Source organism: Vicugna pacos, chromosome 10, assembly GCF_048564905.1.
Source record: "Vicugna pacos chromosome 10, VicPac4, whole genome shotgun sequence".
Lineage (NCBI taxonomy): Eukaryota > Metazoa > Chordata > Mammalia > Artiodactyla > Camelidae > Vicugna > Vicugna pacos.
The window spans coordinates 30804448-30820990 of NC_132996.1; the positions used below are offsets into that span (position 1 = coordinate 30804448).

The 16543-nt window shown below is 40.1% G+C and overlaps 2 protein-coding genes across 3 annotated transcripts in view; one reads left to right on the top strand and one right to left on the bottom strand.

Moving 5' to 3' along the window:
- The window catches only part of LOC102538411 (interferon-induced very large GTPase 1-like), a 29082-nt gene extending 25668 nt beyond the window's left edge, over window positions 1-3414 (bottom strand). Inside the window, exon 1 of the mRNA XM_015238540.3 lies at window positions 3316-3414. The gene's annotated coding sequence lies outside the window, so the exon portion shown is untranslated. The remainder of the gene's footprint in view (window positions 1-3315) is intronic.
- Window positions 1-16543, top strand: part of LOC116277917 (olfactory receptor 2AG2-like) — a 111296-nt gene that overhangs the window by 65725 nt on the left and 29028 nt on the right. The window contains exon 4 of one of the 2 annotated variants that reach the window (XM_072969406.1): window positions 13548-13643. The exons of the other annotated variant lie outside the window; for it this stretch is intronic. The gene's annotated coding sequence lies outside the window, so the exon portion shown is untranslated. The remainder of the gene's footprint in view (window positions 1-13547; window positions 13644-16543) is intronic. 2 annotated transcript variants of the gene reach the window in all.

Here is a 16543-nt window from a genome sequence, read left to right on the forward strand (position 1 = left end):
GGCCTAATTCTTTATAATAAAATTATGCGTCAAGTGTTGTGCAGAATTAGCAACAACGACAACAACAACAACAACAACAACAACAACAACTACAACTCTGTTTAGGTATATCCTGAAAATATTCTCATACTCTTAGAATAAAAAGTAAAGTGTTTATATATTAAAGAAATGACCAAACTGAGTTGTTCACTGATAACTTATAAGCAGACTGATGTCAAAATTCCCAGCAGCAGCATGCTATTACTCCATGATATTACAGCACTATTTATAGAATTCTTAAGGAGTATAATTTGGAACCTAAGATTATCTGTCAGCCAAGTTAGCAAAGGATAAAGTAATGCTGATAGTATAAATAATTGTTGTAGAATGTAAAAATTAAAAACAATTGTAATTACAATTCCACTAGTTCAATATAGGAAGTGGTAGTATATGTGATGATAATGTGTGTGTGTGTGTGTTCTGTGTGTGTTGTGTGTGTGTGTGTGTGTTTGGTGGTGATGAAAGTTAATATGTACCAAGTTGACCGAAAATTATTTTTGAGTATATCAGATAAGAATGATGATTAGTTATGACATAAGGGTGATTACATTCTAACTAGTATAATAGTACAACGAAATAAGTCTCAATAGGTATCACAAAGGTAGAAAAGAAAAAAGTTCAAACAAACAAGAAATATGGATACATGTAAAATAAAATGACAATAAACCATGTTTTCCATTCCTTTGCCAATAGAACTGTGTGCACATATGCATCAAGACATATACACTAGAATGTTTATAGCAGTACTACTCATAAACGTCAAAAACGGGAAACAACTCAGATGGCCATTCACAGCCAAATGGGTAAATAAAGTATGGCATATTCATAAAATAAAATGTTTTACAATAATTGGAACAAATATCACAGCAACACACAACAATATGGGTGATTCTCACAATTTTAAGTTTTGAAAGAAGCCAAATACAGAAGAATGCATACCGTATGATTCCACATGAAGAAAGATAAACACCTGGCAAAACAAACTTATAATATCAGAAGTCTGAGCAGTGACTCGTGTAAACCTTTAGGAAGTAGAGAGGATTAATGATAAAAAGTAGACAGGGGTATGAGAGATTGTTCTGGAATATAGGCAGTGTTCTAATAGTCCATTTGGTCATGCTTACGTGGTCATTCATTTTGTGATACTTCACTGAAGTGTAAATGCTCGTATGCTCTAATCTGATGGCATGATATTCTATCTGGTTTGAGAAGTCATTGGCAGGTGGAGGAGGAAGGATCAAAGAGACCAAGAGAAAGGACCAAAGCAGTCTTTGTATTGTTCGTATGAGGACGGTCAAATCAACCTGTGCCCGTCCCAATTAAGTAATGTTGCAGGCAAATGTTTTTTGGATATTGGACTCAAATCTTCTACCATGACATAAACAGAAAGCAGACAATTTCAGACCTTAAATGAAGAAGCCCCTGAGAACTTGCGTGTTATTTCTTGAGTGGTCTGAGAAGCCTGGACATGGTCAGTCTAAGTTAGATTTGAAGGTACAGTTGAACAGGAGTAGAGAAAGACTTGTAGTCTTTTGGGATAAGGGTCAGGTCACCGGGAAGTAGTGATCTTCAGAGACTGGCAGGTAGGCATAGGCTTATTAACTGACTAATCCTCTCTAAAAAGGAGCACACAATTCTTTCTTTAATTTCTTATTGTTTAAGAAATACACAGAAAGTAGTGTGGACACCAAAGTGACAGAACATGCATCATTGCATCAGATAAGAACTTGTATTTAGAAATCTTCTCTGACATCCCCTAACTCAAAGTTTCCCTTCTAACTATTACACGACCTCAGGTTCTGGACTTGTGTGAGTAAAGAGGGAGAACTGGGAGAATAGGCCTCTCAGCTGTATTCAGCAGAAATTTGTTGTAGAAGGAATATAATTGCCCGTGAATATGCCACCCCTAAATCTGCCACTTTGGCATGTGGATTGTTCTGAGCTGAAGGCAGTTAAGACTCAGCAGCCTCAGGAAAAGCTTTTTACGTCCCCTTGTACTGCCTAAAAGAATTTATATAGAGGGCCTGTACCAGAAAGAGCTATGACCAGAGATAACTTTTTGTATCAGCAAGATGTAGCTGCATGGCATGGCAAACATTTATTTACCAGTCATTTGCTCTTCTCATCTTCCTGTGAGCTGTCTTCCTCCCTTTGAAGCCCCAGACCCGTACTTTCTACTCCTTAGCTTGGGATGGTATATATGCTTCAATTGCCTGACTGCCTTTGATTCTTCATGTCTTGGTGGGGATTCCATAATTATGTAATTAATTTGAATTTTCTCCTGTTAATATGTTTTACATCAATTACATTATTAGACCAGCCATAAACTGTAGAAGGGAATTTGTTTCCTCCCCTATAACTTTCTATTACATGAGTGCTTCCCAGGACACTATATTCCTAATGCAATTCAGGTTTCTCCTTATTTGTGAAGCCTTTGATTAATCTTCCAGCTCAAGTTAATATCTGTCCTCTCTAACAATATTAAAATGTTCTTGAGTCCTTTATTCCTAGAAAGCAGTGATAGTTAAAGAAATCCATCCACCCTTTTGTGTTTTGGGAATTAGTTTACTGCAAGGAGACACCTTTTTCCGAGGTGACTTAGATAAGACTCCCTTGTGTGTTCCTTTATTACTTATAATGAGTCCAGACACTGACCCTTTAAATTCCCATTCCTTGCCTCATAAATGGCTAGCTGAGCTGTTTCTCCCCCTGACAAATTGAAATTGCTTAAAACTAAATGTTAGTTAAGCGTCTCTCCTTTCCAGTTCCCTCCTTCTGGCCTAGCATACAAACTCTCCTTTATGATCCCTCCTACTAATAAAACATTCCCTGATCATCCCAATCCCTCTGGACTGTGTTCTTTCTAGCCTTGTCAACCCTTTCCCACAAAATCCCTTTCTGCCTGGCTTTTGAGATGCTTGCAGCTCTATGTTTGGATTGTTTTCTCCATTGCAATAGTCTCTTTCCCCTTATTGCAATAAAACTTTCAAATAAAGTCTCTTTTTACATAAGTCTAGATTTATTTTTATTTGGTAATACAAATTACCAAATGATTTGTTTGTTTCAATGATGTACTCCCTTTTCCCCAGACTTGAAGCTGTTTATTGGAGCAATGAGAATGCCAGATTCATATTTATGTTCTTAGCATGCCCTAATCTGCTTTGTCTCTGACTGTTCCCTATGCCTATTTCCATCAATTTCTGTTTCTATTTTAGTCTCTGTGTGTGTAGTTGTATCTCCCTGTCTACCCCATTTCCCTCCTTTTCCTTCACCTACCTGTCTCCTTGAGGCCAAGCTCCTGTCTTCAGGTTGCTCCAGAGAGACTAGTAAGAACGTGGAGTCGATTCCTTCACCACTAAGTATGGTAGTTTGCTGACTGAAATCTGCAGCCTAGATGTCTGCTCCCTCTGTGGTAGCAGGGACTGAATTCATACTCTAAGCAGGAAGGGAAAAACTGGTTTCACTTTTGTGTTTGTGTTTCTTTAAAAACAACTCAACAGATTAAAGAATCCTGCTTGCTTTTGTATTTATATTTATATTTTGGTCCTTGGGTGTTAAAATTACAGCAGATATAAGTCTAATGTTGGTGTGTATGTTTTTGTGTGTGTATATGTTTGTTTGAGTATCAATGATGAGGGTGAGGTGAGCACCAGAGAAAGAACATGGCAGAAACAGAGTAGGGAAAGAATTTGGAAGGAGACACTTGGGCATATTAGAGTGTCTTCCTCAGGGAAATTGCTTTAACTGCTTTAGTGTTCTAGTTCTCAAGTCACCCAAGGATAAAGAGAGAAGCATGCTTCCCATGCGAGTGGAACCTGTTAGTTTTTATATCCTGTAAAAGACCTTGCTAGAATTAGCTGTTTTTCTTGTGGTTGATTTGAAGATTAACAAAATTTCCAACATTATTAGCTGGCTTGGATGACTCAGCCCTAAAGTGAACTTAAACTCTTAAAAGTATATTATTTGCTTATGGTGAGAAAGAGAATTTCACTGTTTTCTATATTTTATATTGGAGCTTTTTAGTAATGTTAAAAATCTGGCTGTTTTCTTTGATTAGGGAAAGTAAAGATGAGTTAAAGAAATGGAAGTATATCCTATGCTTTGTATTAGAAGAATCATTATTGTTAAAATGGCCATCCTGCTGAAGGCTATCTACAGATTTAATGTGAACCCTGTCAAATTATCCATGACATTTTTCACAGAACTAGAACAAACAATCATAGAATTTATATGGAATCACAAAAGACCCAAAATTGCCAAAGCAATACTGAAGAAAAATAATGAAGCTGGAGGAATAAGCCTCCCCAAATTGAGACAATACTACAGAGTTACAGTAATCAAATAGCATGGTATTGGCATAAAAACAGACATATGGATCAATGGAACAGATAGAGAGCCGAGAAATAAAGCCACAGACCTATGGTTAATTAATCTTTGACAAAGGAGGCAAGAAATACAATGAAGAAAAGACAATCTCTTCAGCAAGTGGTGTTGGGAAAACTGGATAGCAGCATGTAAATCAATGAAGTTAGAACACTCCCTCACACCATCCACAAAAATAAACTCAAAATGGCTTAGAGACTTAAATATAAGACAACACACGATAAACCCCCTAGAGGAAAACATAGGCAAAATATTCTCTGACATAAATCTTAGCAATGTTCTCCTAGGGCAGTCTACCTACGTAATAGAAATAAGAGAAAAAAATTAACAAATGGGACCTAGTTAAACATGTAAGTTTTACATAGCAAAGGAAACCATAAGCCAAACAAAATGTCAACCTATGGAATGGGAGAAAATATTTTCAAATAATGTGACTCACAGAGGTTTAATTTCCATAATATAGAAACAGCTCATACAACTTAATAAGAAAAAAACAAACAACTCAATCCAAAAATGAGCAGAAGACCTAAACAGTGAATTCTCCAATGAAGACAAACAAGTGGTCAATAGGCACATGAAAAAATGCTAAGTATCACTGATTATCAGAGAAATGGAAATCAAAAGTACAATGAGGTATCACCTCACACCAGTCAGAATGACCATTATTCAAAAGTCAACAAACAATAAATGGTGGAGAGGGTGTGGAGAACAGGGAACCCTCCTACACTGTTGATGGGAATGTAGTTTTGTGGGGCCATTATGGAAAACAGTATGGAGATTACTCAAAAAACTAAAAATAGACTTACCATATAATCCAGCAATCCCACTTCTGGGCATAGAATTCCTGGGAGGGAACTGTAATTTGAAAAGATGCATGCACCTCAATGTTCATAGCAACTCTATATACAATAGCCAAGCCAGGGAAACCACCAAAATGTCCATCAACAGATGACTGGATAAAGAAATACTGGTATATTTATACAATGGCATACTACTCAGCCATAAAAAGAATAAAATAATGCCATTTACAGCAACATGGATGGACTAGTGATCGTCATTCTTAGTGTAGTAAGCTGGACAGGGAAAGAAAAATACCATTAGATATCACCCATATGTGGAATCTAAAAAAAGAAAAAAGAGGACAGTAGTGAACTCACCTACAAAACAGAAGCAGACTCAGACATAGTAAACAATCTTATGGTTACCGAAGGAAAAGGGATGGGATGGGATAAATTTGGGAGTTTGAGATCTGCAAATATAAGCCACTATATATAAAATTAGATTTTAAAAAAACCAAGTTTCTTCTGTATAGCAAAAGAAACTATATTCAATATCTTGTAATAACCTTTAATGAAGAAGAATATGAAAATGAATATATGTATGTATATACATGACTGGCACATTGTGCTGTATACCAGAAATGGACACATTATAACTGATTGTACTTCAATTGAAAGTTTTTTAAAAAAGAGCATAGTAAACTTACATTTTATGACCAAAAAAAACTGTTTTCCCTCAAACCTAAATCCCATTTAAAACATTTTGTTTAATTGATTATTATCTTACTCCATGATCTAATTCATTTTGATACTGCTTGTAGATCAGAACCTTCTGTTCCATTATTTTTCTTCTGTTTCAAACTCTGTGTCTGACACATGCATGTCTTCTTCCAGGTAAACCTCAAACTCATTTTTCCCAGTTCTTCTAGAAATTCTACCCACATCATTTCACATTTCCCCTTTCCACTCCCAGCACAGCCTCACATCTCCACTACATGGACTTACACTGAGCTCTTCTGAGCTGTGCTCTCAGAGCACTAATTCCGCTCTTATGATGCACCTGTCATTGTGCTGCACTGTAGCTAATTCTTGTCTGTCTGATTTCTTTCATCCCCCAAACCTCAAGCATCCCACCTCCCTGTGCTGCTTCCAGTTTTGGGGGATCTGTTACTCATCTTTATATTCTTAGTTCCAGACATAGTGCATGAAATATATAGATGAGCAAGATGTATGATGATTGAAATAAGGAAATTAGCATATCTGTCTGAGGTTGTTTCCTCAGTTGTATGTGAGGCTATTAGTAGCTATTTCAGTGAGTTGACATGAAGCACAAAGGTGTAAGGAGGGCTGGCATGGTGTCCTACCAATAGGACTTACCTTCTCCTACTTTTAGAGTAGGAACACAGGTGTTATGTAATAAGCAAGAGTTTTAATGTCAGTCATTAATTTGAGTCCAGGATCCAATAGTTACTAGCTATATTAGCTTACGTCTTGGGTGTGAGGAGGGTGACCTAAGTAAAGAGAAGCAGCTGAGTGGTGGAATGAATTTGTGCCAGTAGCACAATCTCCCTCACGTAACATTAATGAGGCTAAAATGGGATAGGTGAATCTCACCCAGTGCTTGGCCTGAAGCAGATATTCAAATATGAATTCTTTTTTTCCAAGCATGTCATTGGTTTGAAGATCAAATCTATCAGAAGAAACATCAAGGGGAGTGTCTCCAGCTGCAGTGTTCCCTTCAGCGTTTAATTTGAACCTCTGAGTATTTCCAATGTATAAATTAGTGAGTAGGGTAAAGTAATCCCATAGACTGAAAGTCAGATTCACGAACAAGTTCATTTCACCACACAGCTGCCTCTTGTTACTCAGGTCAAACCCCCATACAAAGAACAGACTTTTGGTTTCATTTCTCAGTTTTGTCTCAGTTCCAGGAAATGTTTGTTTTTATCGTGAACAACAGTTAAGTGATTAGTGAATGTTTTTGTAAGATATTTTCTCTCAGCCTTTTTCCCTTTTTTTTTCTTTTTTACTGCCAGTTTTTAACTAAAGTTCTCTTTGAAAAATTCTAGCCTTATTCTGAATAAACTGAGGGAAAAGGAATTCACCCAGACCTCCCCAGTGATACTAGAGAGAGCCAATGACCCATCCAGGGGCCCATCTAGGTTGGAACTCAGGTGAGGCAAGAGAGGAGCCTCGGGTACAAGGGAACTCAAGAGTGAGGGAGTGTTCAAATTTTGCAGTCTAGGTGCCTCACTTGCTTCATCCTAATTTCAACCCTGCTTTTAGCTTTGACTAAAAATCCTGAGGAGTGGGCCACTCCATCTCTAGCCATTGATTATAGAGAGAAAGGCAGCTGAGGCCACCAGGTCTCTCCTGCCTGGCCTTTTTCACTCCTTCTTTCCTCTAGCTGGCTCATCTTCTACTTGGAGAATATATCTTTTAAGGGACTGTGTTAGCTTCTTCTGAAATCTGGTGAGTGACTCTTGCCAACAGAGTAAGGGGTCAGGGAATATTTTTCCTCTTTCCCTCTTCTTTCTTTTAGCTGGTCAAATAATTAAAATGATATAAGACAGATTATCAGGAGAAAGTCAAATTTAACACATGTATATGGAGAATTAAGCATAAGAAATTCAAAAGACAATAAGGCAAGATGAAGTATTTTTATACATCATATTGGACTAAGGAGAAGGAGATAGGGGTCTGAGACTTGAAAGGGAAGTAAGGTAATTCACAGGGAGATGTAGAGATTTGATATTTGTTAGAGAATGTTTGCTGGGCCATCTAGGAACAATGGGACACAGAGAGGACTTTGATCAAACTGGCCTTGCTAAGTCCTCCCTGTCTACCAGGGTGTACTAGTTCATAGTACACTATAGTTATTTATAGTGATACCCCTCCTGGAACAGGATGTCTATTAAATTCATTTAGAAAGTTAAGTGGAAGTTCAAAGGTTCTTCCTGAGTCTTTTGGGACTTGCTTGTTTTCAGCTGAAAATAATCTGCCTGCCAGAGTGGTACTGCTTTGAGCATGCTGCCCTAACCCCATGAAAAGAGTGAGACCAATAAAAATCAGATAGTCCTGGTGTTTTAGTAAAAACCCTTTCCTCCTTTGTTTCAACACCGATGTGTAGGGGCTTTCTCCACACCAAGCGATTCTGCAACACCGGCTGGGTGTCTTACAGTTCAACTTGATTCTGACACTATCTTCCTGGATATAGTGTAAGATTTTATAATTTAAGGGCTTAGTCCCAGGAGACTGCTGTTGGCTTCAGATGTCAATTGCAAGCAGTAGGTCCCCTCAACTTCTGTATGACTTGGTTACAAATCAGAAGTTCCAAGACCTCCACTCCAGGTTTGATGAATTTGTTAGAGGAGTTCATAGAACTTAGGGAACAGTTACTTATGTTTACCAGTTTATTAAAGAATGTGATAAAGTATACAGATGAACAGTCAGATGATGAGATATGTAGGTTGAGGTCTGGGTGGGTTCTGAGCACCAGAGCTTCTGTCCCTGTGCAGTTGGGGTGCATCCTCCTCTTGGTATATGGATATGTTCACCAAACTGGAAGCTCTCCAAACCCCACAATATCATGATTTCTTAGAGCCTTTCTCATGTAAGAGTCATCTGTCATTAATTCTATTTCCAGCCCCTCTCCCCTACCTGGAGAATTGGGGTTGGAGGCATGAAATTACAAAATTTCTAATCATGGCTTTTGTTGTGGGACACAGTGGGGCAGCCAGTCGGTGATATGGTGATGTGCGGGTTTGTAGAAGAATTTACCAGATAAAGTATGGAAGTAGAAAGGAGTTTATTAGGGTGCAGTGTCATGGACAATAGCAGACCACACAGACAAGCGATGCTGTGTGAGTGCCAAGGCCAAGAACAACAGAAAAGTTTAATAGTTATGCTGCTACAGGCAACAGCGGAGCATACTGGCAAGGGGTGTCTGTGTGAGCACCTAGGGCCAGTTTTTGGGGTATTTTATAAGGTCAGGTCACAGGGTTCCTGATCGGCTTGTGCACGAGTTGCTGATTAGTTGTAGGTAAGGTAGGAGCTTTAGGGTCCGTGAAAGGCAGTGGGGCTTGACTCTGATAAGGTAGGCGTTACCTGAGGCTATTAGTTTGTTAGGGGAAATACACCCAGTAAAGAATGTCAGACATCAGCCCAGGAATGGGGATTGTTGGACTTTGAAGGACATTATTTGGCCCAACATTCCTCCCTGACAGATTGGCAGGGACAAATCTTTGGAACAGGGGCAAAGGCCTCTTCTTCTGTATCTACCTCCTGCTGAACTCTGGGCATTGTGCCATCCCTGCCTATCGTGGCAATCTTTTTGGGGTTATGGAGCATCAACATCCCGATAGCCTCAAAGGTGAGAGCAGGAGACATCAGTGGCATCCAAGGGCTGCATCACCAGGATGTTGGCTTGGTTCATGGTGGCAGTTGGGTGTGTTTATTCCTAAGTTCAGGAATCTTGGACTTCAAAGAGAGACAATCATTTTTGTAAGAGGAATACAACACAAAAGTAGGTGGATGCCAAGATAAATAGCTTAACCCAGTAAAACAGAGGATATTTGAGAATGTCTGAAAAAAAAGACCTTATCCCTTCAGAGATCTAGGAAAAGGCATTGGAGAACCAGGCAGAGACCTGTTCAGTGACTACTTTTCTGTAAGCATTGACATACCTGACTCATTGTGGGTAAGAGTGTAGCACTCAGTATGTGTAACTGTGAATGGGTCCCTTTGGGTGGGATGTTAAAAGCCATGTGGTTTTGTAAGACAGCTTTCCTTAATAGCCAAAGTAGATGTCACCATTAATGATCTTAGTGTTTTTCTGGATATAAGGAGATGCAAGAATTTGGGTTCATAAAATATCCTCAAAATGTCTATCTGAAGGCCTCTTTTGCCAGTTTCCCCAGAGTACAGAGTGCCTCATTCTTGATTTCCACCCTGAACTTTCAGGCTGCGCTGAAGGTCAGCATCTTTACTTAATCCTTGTGGAGGCAGATGGCAAGTGCCCTCTTGATCATGTAGTTGACCATGGCTTGGAAGGCATTTCATGACCATTTCATCCCATGGTGCTAGGAGTGCTCATTCCTAGGTCAGGTGAGGATTTTGTTGATAAGCCACTCAATGTGCTATTACTGGACTAGGCCTTATTTACAGTAGCAAAAATCTCTGGACCACCTGTCTTGCTGTCTGTTATGGGCCAGAAAAATATCCCTCTTTTTGCTCCTTCCTATATCTAGAGTTACACCATTATAATCAGAAATCTCCCATAGAACTGTATATCTGGTAACTGCTTCAAGTCATTACTTCTTGCTCTGATTGAGCTTGAGTAACTTTTTATGCCCAGGGTTAGAGAAGGTATTAATTGGCCAGCTCAGGGAATCTCACCTGTTGCCAAAAGATCAGCCCCTGTCCCTAAGGAGTCAGATTGGAACTCAGAGACAGGATCTTGGAGCTTAGAAGAAAAGAGAGTGCTTTATTACTTTGCCAGGCAAAGGGGACTCACAGCAGGCTAGTGCCTTCAAAACTGTGAACCCACCTTGGGGATGGGGTAGGATGATTATAACAGCCATAGCTCAAACAATAAAACATCGATAACAATCAACAGAATCATTTTCTTGTCATAAGACTTAGAGTTGTGTCATGGTGCCGCCAGGTGACCAATTCTGTTGAGACTAGTGGTTGTCACTTTTTCAATCTCTTTATTCATGAGCACCTGAGGCATGGTCTTTTTTTTTTTCTTCCCCTAATTTAGCTTATTTTGTAGGTTACAGTTCCGTGACCTTCTCTCTGGAGAAAGACTCAGAAACCAAGCATGATTATTACTTTCAGTTACTGCAATAAAGTAGAAACAGTCACATTAATAGCTTTCATTTTAACAATGGGCCTGGAACTGTGAGTAGCAACCGATCAGTCAGATCAGTTCACCATTTTAAGCATAAAAGTAAGCAATCTGCTAGCCTAAATGTGACCATTTTATTGATTCTCCTTCAAATCCCCACTGTCAGTTTCTCTCATTCCATTTCTATGGAAATAGGGAGATGGGTGTCGTATCTGTCTGACTGCTTCATGCTGAACGGGGGCATTGTCTGGGAGTTTTTAATGGAACGAGCGAACCTGATCTTGTGTGGCTGGGGTTCAAAAAGAGCCTTAGTTGCTGTTTTCCACACCTTAGACAACAGAAAACAATTAATCTAAATATTACATATATACTTTTATTAGCAGAAGTGATAACAGTAACTGTAGAATTCCCATAAGGATGGATCTGAGACCTTGGGGTGAAAAGAGGCCAGAAAACCAAGTATCGACTTGAGATGTAACTTCTTGCACATACGTATCTGAATCCCCTCCGTTATTTATTTGTTGTTTCATGTCCTCCGGAGCAGTTGTGATGTTCTTGGATTCATCTGGTATGAAAGTACAACAGGCAATATGGATAACAGCACGAGTTGCTCCTTGCATCACATATCAAGAGCCATTCGGTTTTGTAAAATGGCCCTTCTCATTAGTCACACCTCAGCGTTGAGCGGGGAGATTCCCCTTTGACTATCACTGAGGGCCTTCTGGGTGAATTTAGCTGAAGTCTCAATATGGAGGGTTACACTTTCCAAGCCTATGTTAGGTAATAAGCAGGTGATCATACCATTTGAAAACAGACCGGCTCCAGCAAGAACGAAGGTATGGCAGGTTAGCAATATGAGTGGAGGGCAGCGTTGTGTACCGATGATCCTGAGACCATGGAAACCCAAGGGTGCATCTTCCTATCCAACCAGGTGGCAACCAAGGCCAAAGATTATCTCCACATAGCCATAATGTGCCATTAGGGGCATTCCATGTCTGGTCTCTGTTCCCAATTTGTGGTGAGCCAATCAGTCTTTTTAAGAATAATAGTATGAGTACAAGCTTCTAGAGTTATCCATCCCATATGTTGGGTGGAGCTCTTGGATGTTTCTAATGAATGATGTCATTGTTCTCAGCACAATGGAGCTGGCATGTTGAGTCTCCCAAACTCAGGAGTGAGCCAGCAATTGCCACCCCAAATTTGATTAAACCTTTCTTTTATTCTGTGGGGATTATCTAGGTTGGGATCCTGTTTATGTTCTTTTTGAAATTCCAGTAGGTACTCATTCGCTGTGTGAGAGTCTCCCTATAGGAGAACGAAAAATTGTGGCCTGGTATTTCAAGAGTGTTACTAATGGGCCAGCCTAGGGGATCATAATTGGTAATTTGTTTTGCCTATTGTTCAGGTTTTAATGGATGGCTGGGGTCATACCAAAGTAGCATGGCCATTCTTTGAGCCTGAATATATTTAAATAATTCTTTCCAGTCAGTTCTCTGGAGAGGGGATACTCACCAAGTGAGACCAGAGTCTCCTGAGACTGGAAGTTGGCCACAGATCCAACAATTAAAATATTTAAATGAGTCTGCATATGAGAAGGCCCATTGCATGAAAACATTACTAGTTGTAAAAGGAAATTGCATAAGCATAAGAAAGACAAATTTAAGCAGAAACATTTTTCTTAAACAAATGTTTAAGTCCCCATAAAGGTTGGATACTCCATTTCGTTGCGTCCGCAGGAGTTTCTGGTGTGTAGTTCTCTGGGGGCTTCTTGACTCGAGTGTGGTAGATCCACATTTTGATTCCATAACATTTGAGAGATGTGTGAGTGGTGAGCAGTACGCCGTAGGGTCCCTTCCACTTCTCCTCAAGTTGTTGATCTGGTCCCTGTTCTTTCCAGACCTTTGTAGCAACTGGTCTCCTAGTTTAAATGGATGTAAAGGAGTGTCGTGTGGGAGCCCATGATTGGGTTAACAAATTGTAACAGACCCCAGCCGCCTGTCACCTTTAAGAAGAACAAATGTGCTTAGTAACTGCTTTGCAAGCAGACACCCGTGCAGCTGCACTCCTGTCTCCTTGCTGTAAAAAGCAGAGATAGTGCCTTGCTTGCATAGTTGAGGTTTTAGATAGCACTCGGCTCCTTGCAAAGCAATGACCCAGACCCTCAGCTATAAATGCTGGACGTGCTTGCTGTTAGATAGTCTGTTATCCCCAAAACAAGGAACTGGCTAGTCTGGTGGTCTGCTTTGTAATTAATATACTAAAGAATGTATCTTGTTCCCCTCTCCCCATGACTTCCCTAAAGATAAACTAAGCCTTTATACTCATTGTGGATTCTACAATCTCTGTCTCATCCTGTCTTTCTCTAAGTTCCTGCATACCATCACACAACTGTTAATGATTTTTTCCTTTGATTATACTCAATAAATGTGGGAGCATTTGGGAGGCTCATGGAGTTGGCTCCCAACTCCCTCTCGCTCTCTTGACTTTTTCCACAGAGTCTCAAGCAATTCATCCCGTCTTGGTGGGACTTCTGCTGGCCAGAACTCACAGTGTCGAGCTGAGGCGGACACCTGAAAGAAACAAACTCATGCGTAATAGTTAATATTTGACTAATCTGCTGTACATAGTGCTTGGCCCTGGTTTCCTGGGTCAGTTGCAAATTTTCCTTTTTGCCTTAGGGCTTAGAAATGGTCTCCCACAAAGAATTTCATATGAGCTTAAACCAAGCCTGCTTCTTGGGGCCACCCTTACCTGCAGCACAGCAATAGTCAATACCTTACCCCATTTTAGTTGGGTTTCTTGACATAACTTGGCTAAAGTCTTCTTGAGTGTATGATTCATTTTTTTCCTGTTTTTCCCATAGACTGAGGCCTCCATGCAGTGTGTAATTTCCATTCAGTTCCCAGATGTGTACTTACTTGCTGTGATGTTTCTGCAGTAAATGCTGGCCCATTGTCACTTTTGGAGGGTAGACTGAGGTCCATACCAGGGGATGAGTTCTTTAAGAAGTATTTGAGTGACTTCTGTGGCCTTTTCCATGCGAGCTGGGAAAGCGTCAGTCCATCTTGAAAAAGTGTCTACAAAAATGAGCAAATAATGAAGTCTACCTGTGGTTCGAGGCACCTGAGTGAAGTCCATTTGCCAGTTGTCAAAACGGTGGTCTCCGATGTACTGAGTTCCTTGAGGGAGATTTTTCTCAACAGACTTTGGGTTGTTTTTAACGCAAATTGGGTATCCTTTAATGACTCACTGCATGGTTTGGTGAAGTTTGGGGCCTCTAATCCAAGGCTTAATTAAGTCCATTAAGGCATCCCTTCCATAGTGGGTATCATCATGTAAATGTTTGATTATGGGCCATACCAAAGTCTGAGGCAACAAGATCAGTCCAGTCTGTGGTCATTTATTTTCCAATTGTTGGAGGGGTCTGTTTTGTCAAATCCCCATTCAGTGGCCCTTTTGTTATCTTCTTCTGAATACTTAGGCTGTTATTGAGTCAAATTTAACTGAGGAATTAGCGCCTCTGGTTTGGAAGTAAATATCCCTGGAGGGCAGCTGCTTTTGCCACCCAATCTGCCATATGGTTTCCTGGGGACACATAGGATGTAAGCTTCTGGTGTCTAGGGCAATGCATTACAGAAACAGCCTTTGGTTCAGTTATGGCCTGTAGGAGGGCCAATATATCCTTAGGGTGTTTAATTTATTTCCTGAGGTTAAGAGGCCCCTCTCTTTCCAAATTGCTCCATGGGCATGGACCACCATAAAAGTATATTTAGAGTCTGTGTAAATCTTAATCCTTTTTCCTTTTGATACTAGGAAGGCCTGGGTCAGTGCTCAGCCTTCTGGGCAGGGATGCCTGAAGGCAGTGCAAAAGCCTCAGTTATCTGGGACTTGGTGGTTTCTAGGTAACCAGCTTTGCATTGTCCATTTTTTATGTAGCTGCTCCCGTCTATAAATAGTTCCCAGTCGAGTTTTGGGAGAGGCTTGTCAGTTAAATCTAATCTGTTTGAATAAACAGTTTCTAGTATTCCTAGACAATCATGATCTCATTTATTGTTTTCAGGTTCTGCTGTGGGTGTTGGCAACAGAGTGGCTGGGTTTAAGGTCATCACAGTTCTCAAGGTGACGTTTGGGTTGTCTAGTAAAGTTTCTTGATATCTTCCCATTCTTCCTGCGGTGAGCCAATATCTCCTTTTCTGCTCTAGTAATACCGTGACCTGATGAGGCACATAAATCACAACGATTTGCCCAAGGGTGAACTTTTCTGCTTCCTGCAGCAAGTCACAGGTGGCTGCAACTGCTCGGAGGCAAGGAGCCATCCTTTTACTCTATTGTCCAGCTGTTTGGACAAGTATGCAACTGGGTGAGGGAAAGTTCCAAGCACCTGGATTAAGACACCCAGTGCTATCCCCTGCTGCTAATTCCTTCTTTAGGCCTGGCAACACCAATGCTGGGCTGAGAGCAATCGAGTCTTAAGAGTGGTGAATGCCTGCTGACATTCCCCAGTCCATACCAAGGGCTCTGTGTCTGTGCCTTTTAGATCGTTGTAAAGGGGTTTGGCCATCAGTCCAATATTAGCTATTCAAATTCCACAAAATCCGGCCATTCCCAAGAATCTTCGCAACCGCTTTTTGTTTCTAGGGACCTTTAAGTTTCAGATGCTATTTTGCAGTCGTGTAAGAGATTGTGAGATCCTTGGGATATCTGGAACCCTAGGTAATTTACTTGCTTCTTGCAAATTTGGGCTCTATTAGGAAATACTTTATATCCACAACAAGCCAAGAAATTAAGTACCGTTATGGTATTTTCCTTACAATGATCAAGGTCTAAGCTTGCAATTAACAAATCATTCACATATTGTAAGAGAACCCTTGATTCAGGTGTAGATTTCAAAGATCCAGAGCAAGTGTTTTATTAAAGATGGTAGGGGAATTTTTAAACCCCTGGGGAAGCACAGTCCAGCAGTATTGAGTCTTGACCCTGGTGTTAGTGTCTTGCCATTCAAAGGCAAATAATAATTGTGACTTTTTCCCAAGAGGTATGCAAAAGAAGGCATCCTTTAAATAGAGGGCTGTAAAATATTCAAATTCTCCAGGAATTGTAGTCTACAGAGTATATGGATTTGGCACTGTTGGATCGATGTCTTGGACAATGCAATGTCATTGATGGCCCTCAAGTCCTGCACAAACCAATACTCTTCAGAATGAGATTTCTTAACTGGCAATATTGGGGTATCATAAGATGATCTTCATGGCTTAATCAGTCTATAGTGCCTCCTGGTCCTATAGTAGTGCCTCTCATGATGGAACAAAATTAAAAGTTTAAAAAAAAAAAACTCAATTGTAGCCTGTATATAAACTCAAAATACTGCTATTGGGAAGAGAGTAGGTGGGGAAGCAAGAGGTGGTATAACTGAGCAAAAGGCTTACCTATTAATGACAGGATGTCAATGAATAATATTGATAATGATATTGATCATGATAAAATAATGGAA